This window comes from Pteropus medius, unplaced genomic scaffold (genome assembly GCF_902729225.1).
Source record: "Pteropus medius unplaced genomic scaffold, Ma_sr-lr_union100, whole genome shotgun sequence".
In the NCBI taxonomy this organism is placed as follows: Eukaryota; Metazoa; Chordata; class Mammalia; order Chiroptera; family Pteropodidae; genus Pteropus; species Pteropus medius.
Window position 1 is genome coordinate 13,062,630 of NW_024355205.1, and position 15,313 is coordinate 13,077,942.

General features: G+C 39.1%; 1 protein-coding gene and 1 pseudogene across 3 annotated transcripts in view; both read right to left on the minus strand.

Moving 5' to 3' along the window:
• The window catches only part of ARL14 (ARF like GTPase 14), a 59,989-nt gene that overhangs the window by 28,438 nt on the left and 16,238 nt on the right, over positions 1–15,313 (minus strand). Inside the window, exon 2 of one of the 2 annotated variants that reach the window (XR_005651609.1) lies at positions 14,869–14,954. The exons of the other annotated variant lie outside the window; for it this stretch is intronic. The gene's annotated coding sequence lies outside the window, so the exon portion shown is untranslated. Of the gene's footprint in view, positions 1–14,868; positions 14,955–15,313 lie in introns of those variants that run through there. 2 annotated transcript variants of the gene reach the window in all.
• Positions 2,906–3,835, minus strand: LOC120598564 (40S ribosomal protein S2-like; annotated as a pseudogene). Its single transcript, XR_005651607.1, has one exon. The product of XR_005651607.1 is annotated as a 40S ribosomal protein S2-like (transcript).

Here is a 15,313-nt window from a genome sequence, read left to right on the forward strand (position 1 = left end):
GTGGCATGACAGCCATTAAGAATGGAATTAAGGAGCAAGCATGAACATGTCTGTGTTAGGAGTGAGGGGTACGTGAGGGAAGTGGGAACCACAAGGTTGACATCGGGAGGGCAAACGAGGATGCTGGAAGCCAGGAAGATGCCCTCTGAAGCAGACACCCTAAGGCCTCTGTGAAGGATCTAAGGCCTGGGTCTTCACGTTTTGCTGGTACAAGACTGAGGTACACGTGGCTGTTTCATTAATTATAAACCAGGGAAATGTGATTACACATCTAACAGGGGACAGTGCTCATATTCCCTTATTCAAATACGGAAAATATCCTATTTTTATTCTGAGATGATCTATGAATCATATATGACAGAAATTAAGGGAAGCAACATCAGGGGGTGGAAATCTGTCACTGTATATTTTAATGACTTTGATCATCAGGCAAAAGAAAATGCTTACCTCTAAACTAAGCCAGGTGGAAAAAGAATGTGAAGATAATTTAGGTTTAGATTATCAAATGAGGAGAAAGGGTTATTAAGGTAGGAAAGAAAAAGCTTGGAGGGATGAGAAAGTGAGGTGATACAAAGAAATTAAAGTCTGGTTTAGAAACAATAACCAACATTGTGAAGTGGGAATAGAGTTTTAAGCTGCAGAAGATAGGGCTTTATTTAAAATCAGTTGGAACAATTACATTCAAAGTATTAAAAGTAAGTGAAAGTGATTTTTTGGAAGTTTAAATATAAGAAAGTGAGCAGAACATGATGTGGCCCAGCTTGCCCAGACACACTGAGGTAACATCTAGGGATGTCTCAGATCCTGAATTAGATGCATTTCAGGTAATAAGAAGGAACCTAGTGCTGGCTTGCACAGGTTTGGATTTCCGGAGCAGCCTGCTGGGTGGCCTCCACTGTCAAGCCATCCTGCATACTCCATCGCCTAACTAATGGGCCTGAAGCAGGCCTTTAATCACTATAAAACTTTCAACGCCTTCCCATGTCTTACTCAACTCCGAACTCCGCCTGGTCTCCTGGCCCCACCCAACCTATTCAATCTTTCTTCTTAGTTCTCTCCAGCACACACTTCTCTCTCAGGCCTGTCTCTGCAGACTTGTCCTGCCTCTGGGCCTTTGCCCAAGATTCTGCCTTGGTCTGAAACGTATGTTGTCTCCTGTCTGCCCAGCCAAATGCCATCTTTCTGTCAAGGCCAAGCTTACATTTCAATTCTACCATGGGTCTTTCTTGATTGCCCCTTTTTTTGAACTTCTAAAATACAATTGCTCAATTATATACTTGCCATATATTATTCACTATTCTTTTATACGTATTAGCACTAAGAACTAGAGGAAAGAGAAAAGAGAAATTAATAATGGAGAAGAGTGAAATCCTCATTTTAGATTCCGGTTTGGAGGTGGATTTGGGTAGAGGGTGGAAAAAGTAAAGCAGAGTTATCATAGAAGCCTTTGGTGCAGGAAAGGAAGTAGGACCAACTGTAACGAGCATTCTGCTTTCCATGTCACTTGGCAATAACTTAATCTTAAGTTTTAAGTTCATTATCATGAGGAGTAAGAAATTTATCTGGATGTTCTAGATAACAGAAGCTTACCATGTAAATTCTTGGGCTCCACTCCAGACCTACTGAATCAGAATCTCTGAGGATGGGACCCAGCAATCTTGTGTTTTAATAGCACTCTAGGTAATCCTGCTACACAGCAATGTTAGAAAACCACTACTTTAGAGCATAACAACTTAAAAGTTACTCAATATATGAAACTATTTCTATATAACATACTTCCTTGCCTTTTGGAACAGAATAGACTAAACATAAAGTGCTCCTTTCTTGTGGGGCTAAAGTCACATTACTTCTTGCCTTTTGCCACTGTAATGGGCTACACACTGGACAAAACACTCAAGCGCCACACTGCCGAGGCTGCAGTCTACCTGGTCACCTCAATCATGCAGGCAGCTGACTGCAACTGTCATTTGGGTCCACTCAGCCCTAATCATTATCTATAACAATACCAGAGGGGCTCTTTAGCTTGGGGCTTTGTGAAAAGAATACAAGGACTGATTGAAAATGACTGAATCACAGTGTAAAAGAAAATGCATCAGTTCACTAATTATACCCACCCCTAATACTACAGAAGGAGCACTGAGCAGAGGCATTCTGGTGTCATCTTTCAAAGTCTCCCCTAAAGAAGTGGTGGGAATTCTTAGGGAACTCTCAGGAAATGTTGCTGTTCTCAATTGGATTTCACTTCTTGCACTATCCAGGTTTTACTGATCCTCCTCCAAATAACACACTCTGTTCTTGCCACATACCCATTTGCCCAGGAACAACTGCTGGCCTTACAAATTAGTTAAAAGAATTCTCAAAATCTGCATTTGCGATTTCACAAATTTCGGATTTTACTAAGACATCTCTCAGGCCTATGGCTATGGAGGTCTAGCTTTCCCCGAATACACTGTGCTGAACCTGCCACTCTGGCTTCTTGCTGCTTGGGAGTGGCACCTTTGTGTGTATCTCTGACCAGCATCTCTGTGCTCTGCCCATATTGAGGTTTTCAGTGAGATTTATATCCAGTTCAGTTCCTGTGGGGAAGAAGTAACTTTTAGATTGATTCCAAACTGAACAGGCTTTCCTTGGACCTGAGGATAGATGAATATGAAAATTTGGCAGACACTGCCAAAATGCTTCTCAGAACATTTCTGCCAATGTTCCGCAGAAATATATTTTCTGAGGGTGCTTGTTTCCCCACAGCCCCACCGGCAATGATAAAAATTTCTCTTCCTGTGGATATCTTAATGTCCTATCACATCTTCCCATGACAGTCATCACTAAAAAACATCGCTCATTTCTCTTCAGATGCTGACCGCTCCTCTTGGATGCAGTCTGTTTTTTTTGTTTTTTTTTTAATAGACTTAATTCACTTTATTTCTCTTGTATAAAATTATGTGGTGACCACTGCTGGAGTCTGAGTCCTCTGCACAGAAACTCTAGTGTGAGTCTTTATAAGACGGTCAGTGAATTCCTGATAGGGAGACTTGGTGAACAAAGTCTCTTTCCAGAGGTTGGAGATGAGATAGCTGTAGGTCTTAGAAATGGCCTCAAATGTGGCCTTGGCAAAGTTGCCCAGGATGGCAGTGCAGCCCCTGGCTGAGGTGTAGCAGTAGTCAATACCAGCCATCATCAACACCTTCTTGGGCACAGGGGCTGAGACAATGCCAGTGCCCCTGGGGGCGGGAATGAGGCGCACCAGCACAGAGCCACAGAGGCCAGTCACCTTGCAAGGGATGGTGTGGGGCTTGCCGATCTTGTTCCCCCAGTAGCCTCGCCGCACAAGAACAATGGAGAGCTTGGCCAGGATGATAACCCCCAAGGATGGCAGTGGCTACCTCCTTGGAGCACTTGACACCCAAACAGACATGTCCATTGTAGTCTCCGTTGGCGACAAATGCCTTGAACTGGTTCCTCTGGCCAGCGCGGGTCCGCTTTTGCACGGGCATAATCTTCAAAACCTCCTCCTTGAGAGATGCCCCCTAGAAAAAGTCAATGATCTCACATTCCTTGATTGGCAGGGAGAAGAGAGAGATCTCTAAAGACTTGATCTTCATGTCCTTGACCAAGCGGCCCAACTTGGTGATGGGAATCCACTCCCTGTCTTCGGCCTTGCCTCCCCGAGCTCCGCGGCCCGGGTCTCGATCCCGGCCGTGACACCGGACACGACCTTGACCCTGGACGCCGCTGCGAATCCTCCACGGAAGCTGCTGTGGCCTCCCACCCCAGAGCCCCCGAGGCCTCCGGGCCCTCCCGCGGCACTGGCGTCATCCGCCATTTGGTGTTTTCTCAGAGAAGCTGCATGCAGTTTTCTTTGAATTGAGATCTTACTTTGAAACTAGTTCTCGCAAGTATAAAATCACAAAACTTGCAATCTTGCTATGATATTTGTAATGACTTCTATTCTTTTTCCCTTTGAAGATGAGTCAAGAGTTTTAAAATCGGAAGGAAAAGAAACCTGTAAATGGTCCAGCCCTTATTTGTATAAAGAGTTTGGAGTCTCATGGTATCTAACTCCATATCCCAAGATGCCTTTTTTATTTCCATTCGTAGAAAAACGCTGTTATTTATTGGGAGTCAAATTTTCCCCTATACACAGCACTGTCCTATTCCTCATTCCTAATACGGTCGAAGTTCAAAAAAGGTTAATCACTAATGCAGGATGATAATAATAAGGGAAACTGGGAGTGAAAGTGGGTAAGGAGTATATTGGATCTTTCTGTGTTTTCCATTAGTATTTTTGTAAACCTAAAACTGCTTAAAAATAAATATTTTTTTAAAGTAAAAACCAGAATAGGCTATGTAACAATATGCTCTTTTTATAATTGAGAAATGACATGCACAGAAAACAAAACGTATTTTACAAAAGTACATACAAAGAGAAGATACTCATTTAATACATTAATAAAAGATACTCATTTAATACATCTCTGGGGGTAATGAAAATGGATGTGGAGTATAATGACAAAATGGAATTAACATGAGAATGGGACATTGCATGAACCAACGATGATAACATGCCATGAACTGAGTATGATCAAATCTATCCCATGAACTTGAAATCCAAAAAGAAAAAAAAAGTAGTGGTTCTCAACTTGGGCAGGAGGGTAGAATTTAGAGAAACTTGCTTCAGCTCCATTTCAGACGAAATGCACTATAAACTCCACTATTGGAGCCCAAATTTGTGCATCTTCAAAAGTTCCTATATTAGCCTCATCATCTATAAATGTCTGCCTCATCATCTATAAATGTCCAGAAGTCCATAATGATATAAATAAATGATTGAAAATAACGAACAAAGAAGAGAAAAATTTTCCCTCTATTAGAATTCCAAGTAAGTTTCGTAGATACTCATTCTCCAGGAGGTGGAGCTTAATCTCTCTTTCCATTGTGATTGTGGGCTGAGTTTAATCATTTGCTTCTAAACAATAGAGTATGTCAAACACCACCTAAACTAAGTAATCAAGGTTGACATAACCAGTAATAAGTCATAATGCTAGCAGATTTCTTTGATGCAATAGGATCAGAATGGTACTTCACTTTCGTGGTCATCCTCCCCAAAACCCATCGCCCCCATCTAATCAGAGACAAATATAAAATTGAGACAAATCATACAAAATACCTGACTAGTACTCCTCAAACTGTCAAGGTCATGAAAAAGAAAGAAAGTATGAAAAACTGTCACAGATTGGAGAAGTCTAAGGAGATGTACCGACTAAATGTATCATGGTATCCTGGAAGAGAAAAACTAGTAAAAAAAAAACAGTAGAAAAACTAGTGAAATCCAAAGAAAATCTAGTTTAGTTTAGTTAATAGCAATGTGCCAATGTTGGCTTCTTAGATATGACAAATGTAGCCTGGTAATGTAAGATGCTAACAATAGGGGAAGCTGAGTGAAGGGCAGATAGAAACTCTGTAACATCTTTGCAACCTTCTTGTAAATCTAAAACTATTCTAAAATTAAAAGTTTGAAAGAAAACAAAACGTTTTTAACTTACCTGGTACTTATTATGTAATTAAAAAACAGAAATCAGAAAGGAGAAACATTGCATACAGATTCAGCAGAAGAGAAAATCCATATTGCTTATTTTTCACATGAATTGTTGTACACTTTCTTTTTTAAAAACAGTTCTATGATGGTGTTAGTGAAATATTGTAAATGAGGAGAGAAAGTAGAGAGGTAAAGGGGAGTTAAGAGGTAGGTCAGAGATTAGGGTGAAGGCTAAGGAAGTCCACGTGAGAGGTCAGAGGCTGCCGAGCAGGCACTGCAAACCTGCCCACAGTTTGGCTGAGCCGATAAACATGCTTGGCCTTGTCCCTTGTCAACGCCTACTTTGCTCAACACAGTGACCCACTTGGAATTGAGCTCAATATTTCAGAAAGAGACATTTTGATCTATGAGGGACGTCATTACAATCTGGTAATCTCCATATCCTGGATTGTCTAGAACTGTCTGGGTCAAAATCTAGACATTTGTGGGGGTAGGGAGAAGCTGAGCTACTGAGGGAAAAATTCAAGTGAGATTGTATTTGCTCTTTTCCCTGCAGAAGCTCACCATGGTTCTGTCCAATATTCTCAGACAAAAGGTGTTTAGAAATATACAAACTGTAGCATCATATTCCCTGTTATGAATGGTGGTACTGATTCATATCCAAAAACTGCTTAGAACAAATAATTACTCCCTTCCCCAATAACACTGATTTTAATAGACTCCCATAGCAGGAAAACACGAAAATTTAAAACTTGGCTTATATTTACTTCCATGTTACAAACAGATAGATCATCATATAAAGTTTATAATTCAAAAAAATTTTATTACAATCCAATGATAGAATAGCATTATTTCTACCTTATAAATGGAAAAAAAAAAAACCCACACATCATGAAATAAATAAGTAAGTAAATGGTTGAAGGGCATACAACGAGTAAGTAGCTGGGTAAGGTTTAGATGTTTAGAACCCAAGCTGTCCGACATCTGTTCTTGACCTGATGATGCCAGTCACTCCATATTCTCAGTCTGACTGGCATGGCCAGGTTCCTTTATAAGTTCAACGTTTTTAGCTTGAAGGGGGTGAAGGTAAATTCTGGTGATAACTTGTGCCTCTCATACTGGCAGGTGAGCTTTACCTTGCAGTTCACACTTTTTCGTTATATGTTGTCAAGCAATGAGAATTGGCTTTTTTCACAGCCACAGTTTTACAAACAGCACTGAGTTCCAGGGAAGGTGGAGGAGGTCTCTTACATGGCATTTAAAATGTCTCCAATGAAATGACATGATGTTTGAGATTGTGAGATTTGCTTTAAAATAATCCAGGCGGGACCAGAAGGGAAAGAGGGTAGCAGTGACATAGAAACGGCCATAAATATGTAGGAAATACACATACACATTGAAGATAGCAATCGCTTTATAACATGAATGTTGAAGTTTGGTGATAGGTACATAAGGCTTCATTATAAGATCTCCTCTACTTTTATATGTTTGAAATTTTACAGAATAAAAAGTTAATAAATTAACAAATACAGAAATAAATAACATTAAGACTAGGCTCTGGAGAAAAAAATTTAAGTATCTAAATTTTGAAGAACGTAATTAATTAGTTAGGGTAGGCTCACTTGTTTTAATCCATAGACTTTAAAAGATAATCACTCGAACATGATAGAAGCTTATTTCTCTGTAACAAAATGATTCAGGGGGGTGACCCAGCCTGGAGGGAAAGAGGCTCTGCTTCGTGAAGTCATTCAGGGACTCAGCCAGAGTTTGTCATCTTCAACATTTGGCTTCCAAGGTTACTCTGCTTGTCACCATCCTGGCCCAAGAAATGAGCACAACAACCATTCTCCTGAAGGCACAGTCCAGAAGGGCACATATTATTTCTGCTGCATTCCATTAACAAGAGCTTAGCCGCATGAAACACTGAGCTGCAAAGGGGTCTGGCATTGTGGCTCGTAGCTGAAAAGGCATGATCTAGTCAACGGCCTCTGTGGAAGAAAGAAAGAACAAATTTGGGTGGAAAACTAGCTGTCTCTGTCACAATAATCTAGTAGACTTAGCCATTAACATAGGTGGAGACCATAAAGCTTATAAATCTCAAACTTCTAGGCCTCTCACTTGCATGGGCCTGTATTAGTTACCAATTTCTATATAACAAATTACTCCCAAACTTATCACATTAAAACAATAACCTCATTATCTCAGTTTCTGAGTCTGGAATCTGGAATGGCTTCTCTGGGTAGTTGTCTCAGAATATCTCATGACATTGTAGTCAAGGCTGCAGTTATTTGAAGGCTTGACCAGAGCTGGAGGATTCACTTCAAAAATGGCTCACTCACATGGCTGTGGGCTGAAGGCCTCAGTTTCTCACCATGTGGGCTTCTCCACAGGGCTATCTAAGGATTCTCACAACATATAGAAGTGACACCTCTTCTACTATAGTCTATTGGTCTCACAGACCAATCCCAATACAATATGGGAGAGGACTTACACAAGGGCATGAATGCCAGAAGATAGGGATAGTTGGGGGAAATCTGCATAATGGGAGACAGGCCACGCGTTCCCATGTTTTTGTAGCATTTGCAAAAGTAAGATTTTTTATAATTCTTTCTCTTAATGATCCCCCTCCCACACTGTATAAGCTTTTGGCCCCACAAAGTGTAAATTGTTTTCTTATATGACCTTACTTGACACTTTTAAAATTGCTTTAGAATTTGGTGAAACTATTCCACAAATTAAAGTCATAATAACTAAATTCTGAAGGAAATGAAGTACTTTTTCAAATTGTGTTTGTTTTGACTACCGTTAATCTTATCTAGTGTGCACAATGCTGATTTATCAGTGTTAGATGAGAAGTTAGAAGATCTGGATTCCAATCCAGATTCTACCTCTCACAAACTGGGTGACCTTCCTTTCATAAGATGCAGCCTGATTTCTGGGCTGGCTTCTTTTGTCAGTATGACTAGACATAAACTGTGCTGGAGAGAAAGCAAGGAGTGCAATAAATGATGCTAAGGAAGCCAACCCATGGAAGACCCTGTAAGACCCTGTAAGTGAAGGGGGTTAAGATGTTATTCTATGTGTTCTGGATGTATTAGTCTGTCTTTGATGCGAAGAATGAACTAGAAGGAGGCAAGATTGGAGAAAGAGACTGGTTAGGAGGTTGTTGCAGTAAATAGGCTGGAGATGATGATATCTAAAACAAAGGCAGTAGATATGAACTGAGAGATATTTGGGAAGGAGAAATGGTAGGACTTGAAGACTGGTTGGCTAAGCAAAGGAAAGACTGAAGGTTGACGCCCAGTTTCTGGCTTGAGCAATCCTAATGAGTAATGCCATTTACCAGGACAGGGAATAAAATGAAGAAGTCTGCTCATTTGAGAGATGTTGATGAGGTGAGAGGAGGATGCTAATGAGTTCTGTCCTGTCAGTGCTGTGTTTAATGTGCTCATGAGCCACTAAGTAGAGGTATTCAGAATGCAGTTGGCGCTTAGAAGGGGTAACTGTCCTGAATAAGTAAATTTGGAAGTCAGTATCATACAGAAATTAATTAAAGACATGGTAGTAGAAAAATCTAAAATCACCCCTGAATATGTTGAGTAAGAAAAGAAGCAGACTTGGTAAAGAATGCTCATTTTTAAATGATCAGTGGAAGAGAAAGAAGGTCCCTCAGTGGATACTGAGGAGGAACAGAGAAACAAGAAAAAAAAATAGAAACTAAAGGAAGGGAGAGGTTTTGAAAAGTGTTGCATGGGCAACGGGGTCAAGTTCTGCTAAGAGGTTACATGGGGGGAGTCGTGGTGATCTTAACAAAAACAGTAGCAGAGTCGGTGGTTAAGGACTAAAAGAGGAGGTGAGAGAGTTATTGTATCCGATTCTCAAATATCTACCCCCTCTCTGAAAATGGGGAATCCTATTCCCCTTGCAATTGACTAGTTTAGAAATAGAGTACTAATTTCAGACAACGGAGTACACACTGGTTTAAGCATAAAGGAATTTATTACAGGGTGTTGGTTAGCTTACAGAATGTCTGGAAAGGCCAAGGGATCAAGTCTGGTTGTTGCACAGTCACTGACAACACAACCAGGAGAAAGGCCCAACTACAACATAGGAACTTTCTAGTGGATATGTCCTGCTGCTCTCACCTGCTCCTTGATACCCATGAATCCAGGATCAGGTCACTAGAACCCCCACAACAGCTGCAGTAGAAAAAACCAAAAGCCTCTACAATTGTGCTTGCCAGAAGAATCATGTGGCCTCTGTCTTATGATGCTCACTTTTGCCTGCCAAGTCTGGCAGGGGTACATCTGCCTGGCAGAAAGCATGAGTAACCCTTGCTAAACTTCAAGTGCATCTTGGAAATATAGTCTTTAGCTTTCCAGCTTCTAAAGCCCAGGCATGCTACAATGGATTGAAAAGGTGTGGAATGAGCCAATCGGTAATATTTGTCACTGTCCATCCCTTTGGCTGCTCAGCATTCATTTGTCCTTCTCCCTACACTTAAAATTCCAAACCACAAACTGTAACAATATGTCCCTGCCTGTCACATGAGATTATTTCCTGGACAAATGAAGTTACATTCATTTTCTCCCTTCAAGACACAGAATCTCATCAATAACTTAATTTACCTTTGGTTAATATTTTCGCCCTCTAGTTAAGTCATAACTCCATATTGATATCCTGAAATCTATGGACTAAATTGTGAAGTGAACCACAAATAAAAAGGGCAAGGGAAAAAAGAACAGAGCAAGGAAGAAAATAAGGTTAGCTACTATAGGGCATGGTGCTGTAACTGTGTTTATAACTTCCTTCTGCCACTACTTATTCTAGACTTCTTTTGCTTTCGGCTTAAATGGTTGGTATCATTTACCTGATGAGATGACTCAAATCTTCCTTCCTAAAAGGTCTGAGCCTTTTATGACTCTGACATATAGATTCCCAAGGTTTTCCATTGGCCTTTACCAATGGGCATGGTAGTAGCAGGAGGCAAAGGATGCTTTAGGTTCCAAATATGCTTCTCTTTGTCCTCACTGTATCCTAGAAACCTTATTTCTCCTTTAAAATCAAAATTAAGCACCCCTGACAATATAATTTCCCTCTCCTTCCACCCCTGTTCATGAGGCATGAGGAATCCAAAAAGACCAGGTATCAGTCTCAACCTCCAGTTCAATGTAACCACTTTTGTGTCTCCTGATGGACTCATTTTTCCCTTCAATAATACGACTGTTAGATCAGTAGAGTTAACAGTTGCAGTGGAAAAAGAGCAAAAATTTGGGGAGTACGTCATTAGGTTTATTAGTAAGAGGTGTCACTCCTACTTACATCCATTGGTTTCTGAACCCGTTGTACTGTGGCCATGGAAGATATGCATTTACTGCATCGTGACTGATAGCATTACAACTTCACAAAGTGTTGTTTCCCAGCTAGTACCTTAATTGGGTCTCCCAAAGGACCATCTACCTTTCTAAAAGCCCATCCACTTCTGGGCGATGGGATATACATGGTAAGATCAGTGAATCTCAACCGTTTTAGCTCAATGCTTTACTTCATTCACCAATAAACAAATTCTATGTTTAGACACAATAATTAATGGGATGCCATAACAATGAATTACGTACTTAGTAGGACAATAGATAATGATGCAGGTGAAAATTTGGCATGCAGGAAAAATAAACTTATATCTATAGTAAATATATGTTTACAATGAGAAAAAATTTCTGCCCTCTCTATGATAGAAAGAGGCCTATGTAATTAGTCTGCCACTAGGTAGCTGGTTGATATTCCAGTGCTGGGGAGGGGGATTAGGGCTGAGCTATTGGTTGCTGCTGCAGGTATGTTCGGCACTCAGAAGTTGAAGCAACCTAATCAGCTCCAATTCGGGAAGTTGATGTTGAATCTACATAATCTCCTTCCCTGCCACTGTGGAGACTTTTTAAATGAATCTGTTGAACAAACACTAAGATGCCTGGCTGGGGAAAGGCCATTTTGTCCACCTATTATTGAGAATCTCCTCTTCAGGAGTCCTTGACAAGCATCCACATGGGACACAGTTATTCTCACAGTAAGTATGAGAATGTCACCGATAGGTTCTGTGAGTTTAAGCAAAACAACATATAATGAAACCAGTTTCACCATACGCTAATTGTTATAAAGAATAGTTAAGCTCCTATGGCATCTTATCAACATTATAAAAAAAATGACATTGGATGAAACAATGTTATTCAGGACCTGCTGTACTCTGGGTACAATCTAAAGATATCCATCCATGCACTTCTTTCCCCACATCCTCTGTCACAATCTTTCAGTCTTTTTTCCATTACCTGACTCAGCTCTGCCCATGAATCAATACAGATCCACATATCAGCACATCTCCTTCCATACAAAATAGACCACGAGGTGTTCCTTCTAAAACTCACACATATGTATCTGCTTGGCAGAAAGTCACTGCCAGTATGAGAAAACTTTGATAATAATTTCTTTTCCCATGTGAAGCAGAGGCAAGGTCATTTGTTGAAAGCGAGGAAGAAAGTTACAGAGTCAGAGATTTGAGGAATTTAAAAGGTTTAAAATAGCCACATACATGTGTGTATGTGCACAAATACATATATGTGTATGTATACACAAAAAAGAATATTACTCAGCAATAAAAAAGAATGAAATCTTGTCATTTGTGACAACATGGATGGACCTAGAGGGTATTACGCTCAGTGAAATAAATCAGAAAAAGTCAAATACTATATGATTTCACTTATATGTGGAATCAGAAAAGATGAACAAACAAAACAAAAACAGATTAATAGAAACAGAGGTCAAACTGATGGATATCAGAGGGGAGGGGAGGAAGGGGGATAGATGAAAAAGTAGAGAGGAATACAGTCAATAATACTGTGATAACTTTCCACAGTGACAGATGGTTACTAGACTTAGTGTAGTGATTACATCATAAGGTATATAAATGTCAAATCACTATATTGTATACCTGAAACTGATATAATTGTATGTCAACTATACTTAAATAAAAATAAAATAAAATAGCCACACATGAGAGAGAGCTGATTTAGAAAACAAAAATGATTTGGGGATAGTTTTGAAAGTGTCAAATTACATGGTTATGTGATTTTTCTCCAGAAGCCCAGATTTTTCACCAGAAATAAGTCACTAAGAAGCAAAAATCACCACAATGGTCAAATACAGCACATTTACTGCAACCTCAAGACTATTCATTCACCTGTGTTTAAAAAGAATTGCTAGTTCACAAAATCAATTTACTGGTAATTCTACCTAAATGAGTGTTATTATTTAGATGTTAGATTTTTAATAGCTTATGTCTAAGGTATAAGAGTAATGTGTAAAAATTATTTTTTTCAAATAAGTATTACTTAGCATAACTTTAAAATCTATAAAATCAATCGATAACCATGGTTGCCTCTAGGAAAGGGAATTGGGGGGCTGAAAGACAAAAGTGAAGAGAGACTTACTTTTTACTACATACACTTTTGTAGATTTGAATTTATGGCTATACATAAAAGAACCAATACAGTCCTTGACGTGTCCAGACTCACCTGATAGGAGTACACTTCTCTGAAAGGACAGGGATCTGTACGACTGTGGCCTTTTGCCCGTTAGGTCCGCTCTATACCAAATAACACCTACCGGAGATTTTCTAAGCCATTTCTCAGTATCAGGTAACTGGAGGGATATTTTCCAAAATCTCTGTGGTGTGAATATCAATATCGCTGTGGTGAGACTATGAATTACTTATTTTTTCCTGTATTTTTCAAGCTTTCTATATTGTACATAGTCAGGAAAAATACATCATCATAAATATTTTGTCATGCATTTTCTTATTTATTTATCTATCCATGTATTCAATCAGTTTTTACTGAGTAGTCATGTGTGTGTATATGTTTTCTAAAAACTCCAATGTGTTGTGTTCTAGGAAATACAGAGCTAAAAAAAGGAAGCTTCTAGTTGCCTCAGTCTTTTTTAAGTGGGACAGAGTGCATATAAGAGTGATCCCTGCCTTCCAAGTATTTATAGACAGATATGTAGAAAAGTTCCCAATAAAACAGAATGCTATAAAAGCTATATATAACAAGCATTGTGCTATGGGAGTGAAGAAGAAACAATTCATCTTGGGAATATCAGGAAAGCTTTCCCTGAAACACACGTCACACACACACACACACACACACACACACACACACACTTTGAGCCAGGCTTCCCTTTGAAAGATGATTAAAATTTTAGAGAAGAAAAAGAAATAAAGTGCATTTCAGGTTGAGGAAACAGCATGGGCAAAGGCATGAAAACATGAACATGCATGCAAGTTTGGAAAAATGGTCTCCGCCCAGCGAGATAAAAATACGGTGTGCATGAAAATGCTTATGGGAGCAGAGTGACCAAAGAAATGGACAGATCATATTGCCTGAGGAATGCATTGGGAAGCCACTAAAAATGTTTGATAAGGAAGGAACAAGTTCCATTCATGTTTTAGGAAGATGTCATGCTTAGGCTGTGTGATAACCTAAAAATCACAGGCTTTGAAGTTAAGCAGACCTAAATTTGAATCTAGTCTTGTACTCACTAGAAGTGTCATTTGGGACAAGTCATTTAGCTTCTCTGTACCTTGATTTTATCATGTCAAACAAGAGTTGACGAATGGAAATCATCAATATTTGCATGGCACATAGTAGAGGCTAAAGAAATTATAGGTATTGTTCTTTTTATGGTAATGAGGAGGATGTATTATCAAATTAGGATATTGGATACATAAGCCAGTTCAGGGACTGATGCAGAGTCTAGGTGAGAGGTGATGAGAGCCCAAAATAAGTAATATAATGACTTATTAATGACAGATGAATATTAATATAATGAATATAATATAATGAATATTAATGACAGACCATGAGATACTGACATCTTGTGGGTAGGGGCCAAGGATCTTATAAGGTACATGACTGCTCTCAATAACAAAGAATTATCTGACCCAAAAGGTCAGTAGTGCCAAGGGTTCAGGAACCTTGCATTAATGGAATGAAATCAGAGAACAAGTTGTACAAGCTTTCCTCAAAAAGAATTTTTAAATTATGAAATATTTAAAACATACTTAAAATATAATAAACATCCATATACTTACTACAAAAAATTTAAGAGATATTCATAACATAGCTCTTCTACATCAAGGAGAAAGAGGTGGGTCCATGAGTCTGGATAATACTTGAGAAACATCCTCGCCCTCTATGACTGAGAATCAGTTGTATCTGATGGAAGAGTACTTTAAATATCTTCAGGTAAAAAGTCCCTCATTCCTCCTTCACAGAACTTTAAAATGGAAAGTTTCCAAAAGGAATAATCTGTTAAATTAAGAGAATTTTCCCTTTGGTTTGTTAAGCAATATTAACAAATAACATCAGGATACCTGGGAAAAAAAGAAAAATTGCAATGTCCTATCATGAAAACTTTCAACAAATGAAGCATAAAATTTCATGGAGACTTTGCTTAAATGGAATCAGACAGAAGAACCCAATCTAGTCTTACAAACCCCTCAGAGCTCCATCAAAATCTGACATTGGTGAAAGATTTAGTCTTAGTATGGGTATGACCTCAAGTCTGTATATTCCACTATGCATGTGATTTCTCCCATAAAATGCCACAAATATAAATGGTAAAAATTAAGTGACTCCTTTAGGATTTTAGTGAACATTAATGTTTACAAAGTAAGTAGAGAAATACAGACACAGAGAGGTCAGACAGGTTTACACACCAGCCAAGGGATGA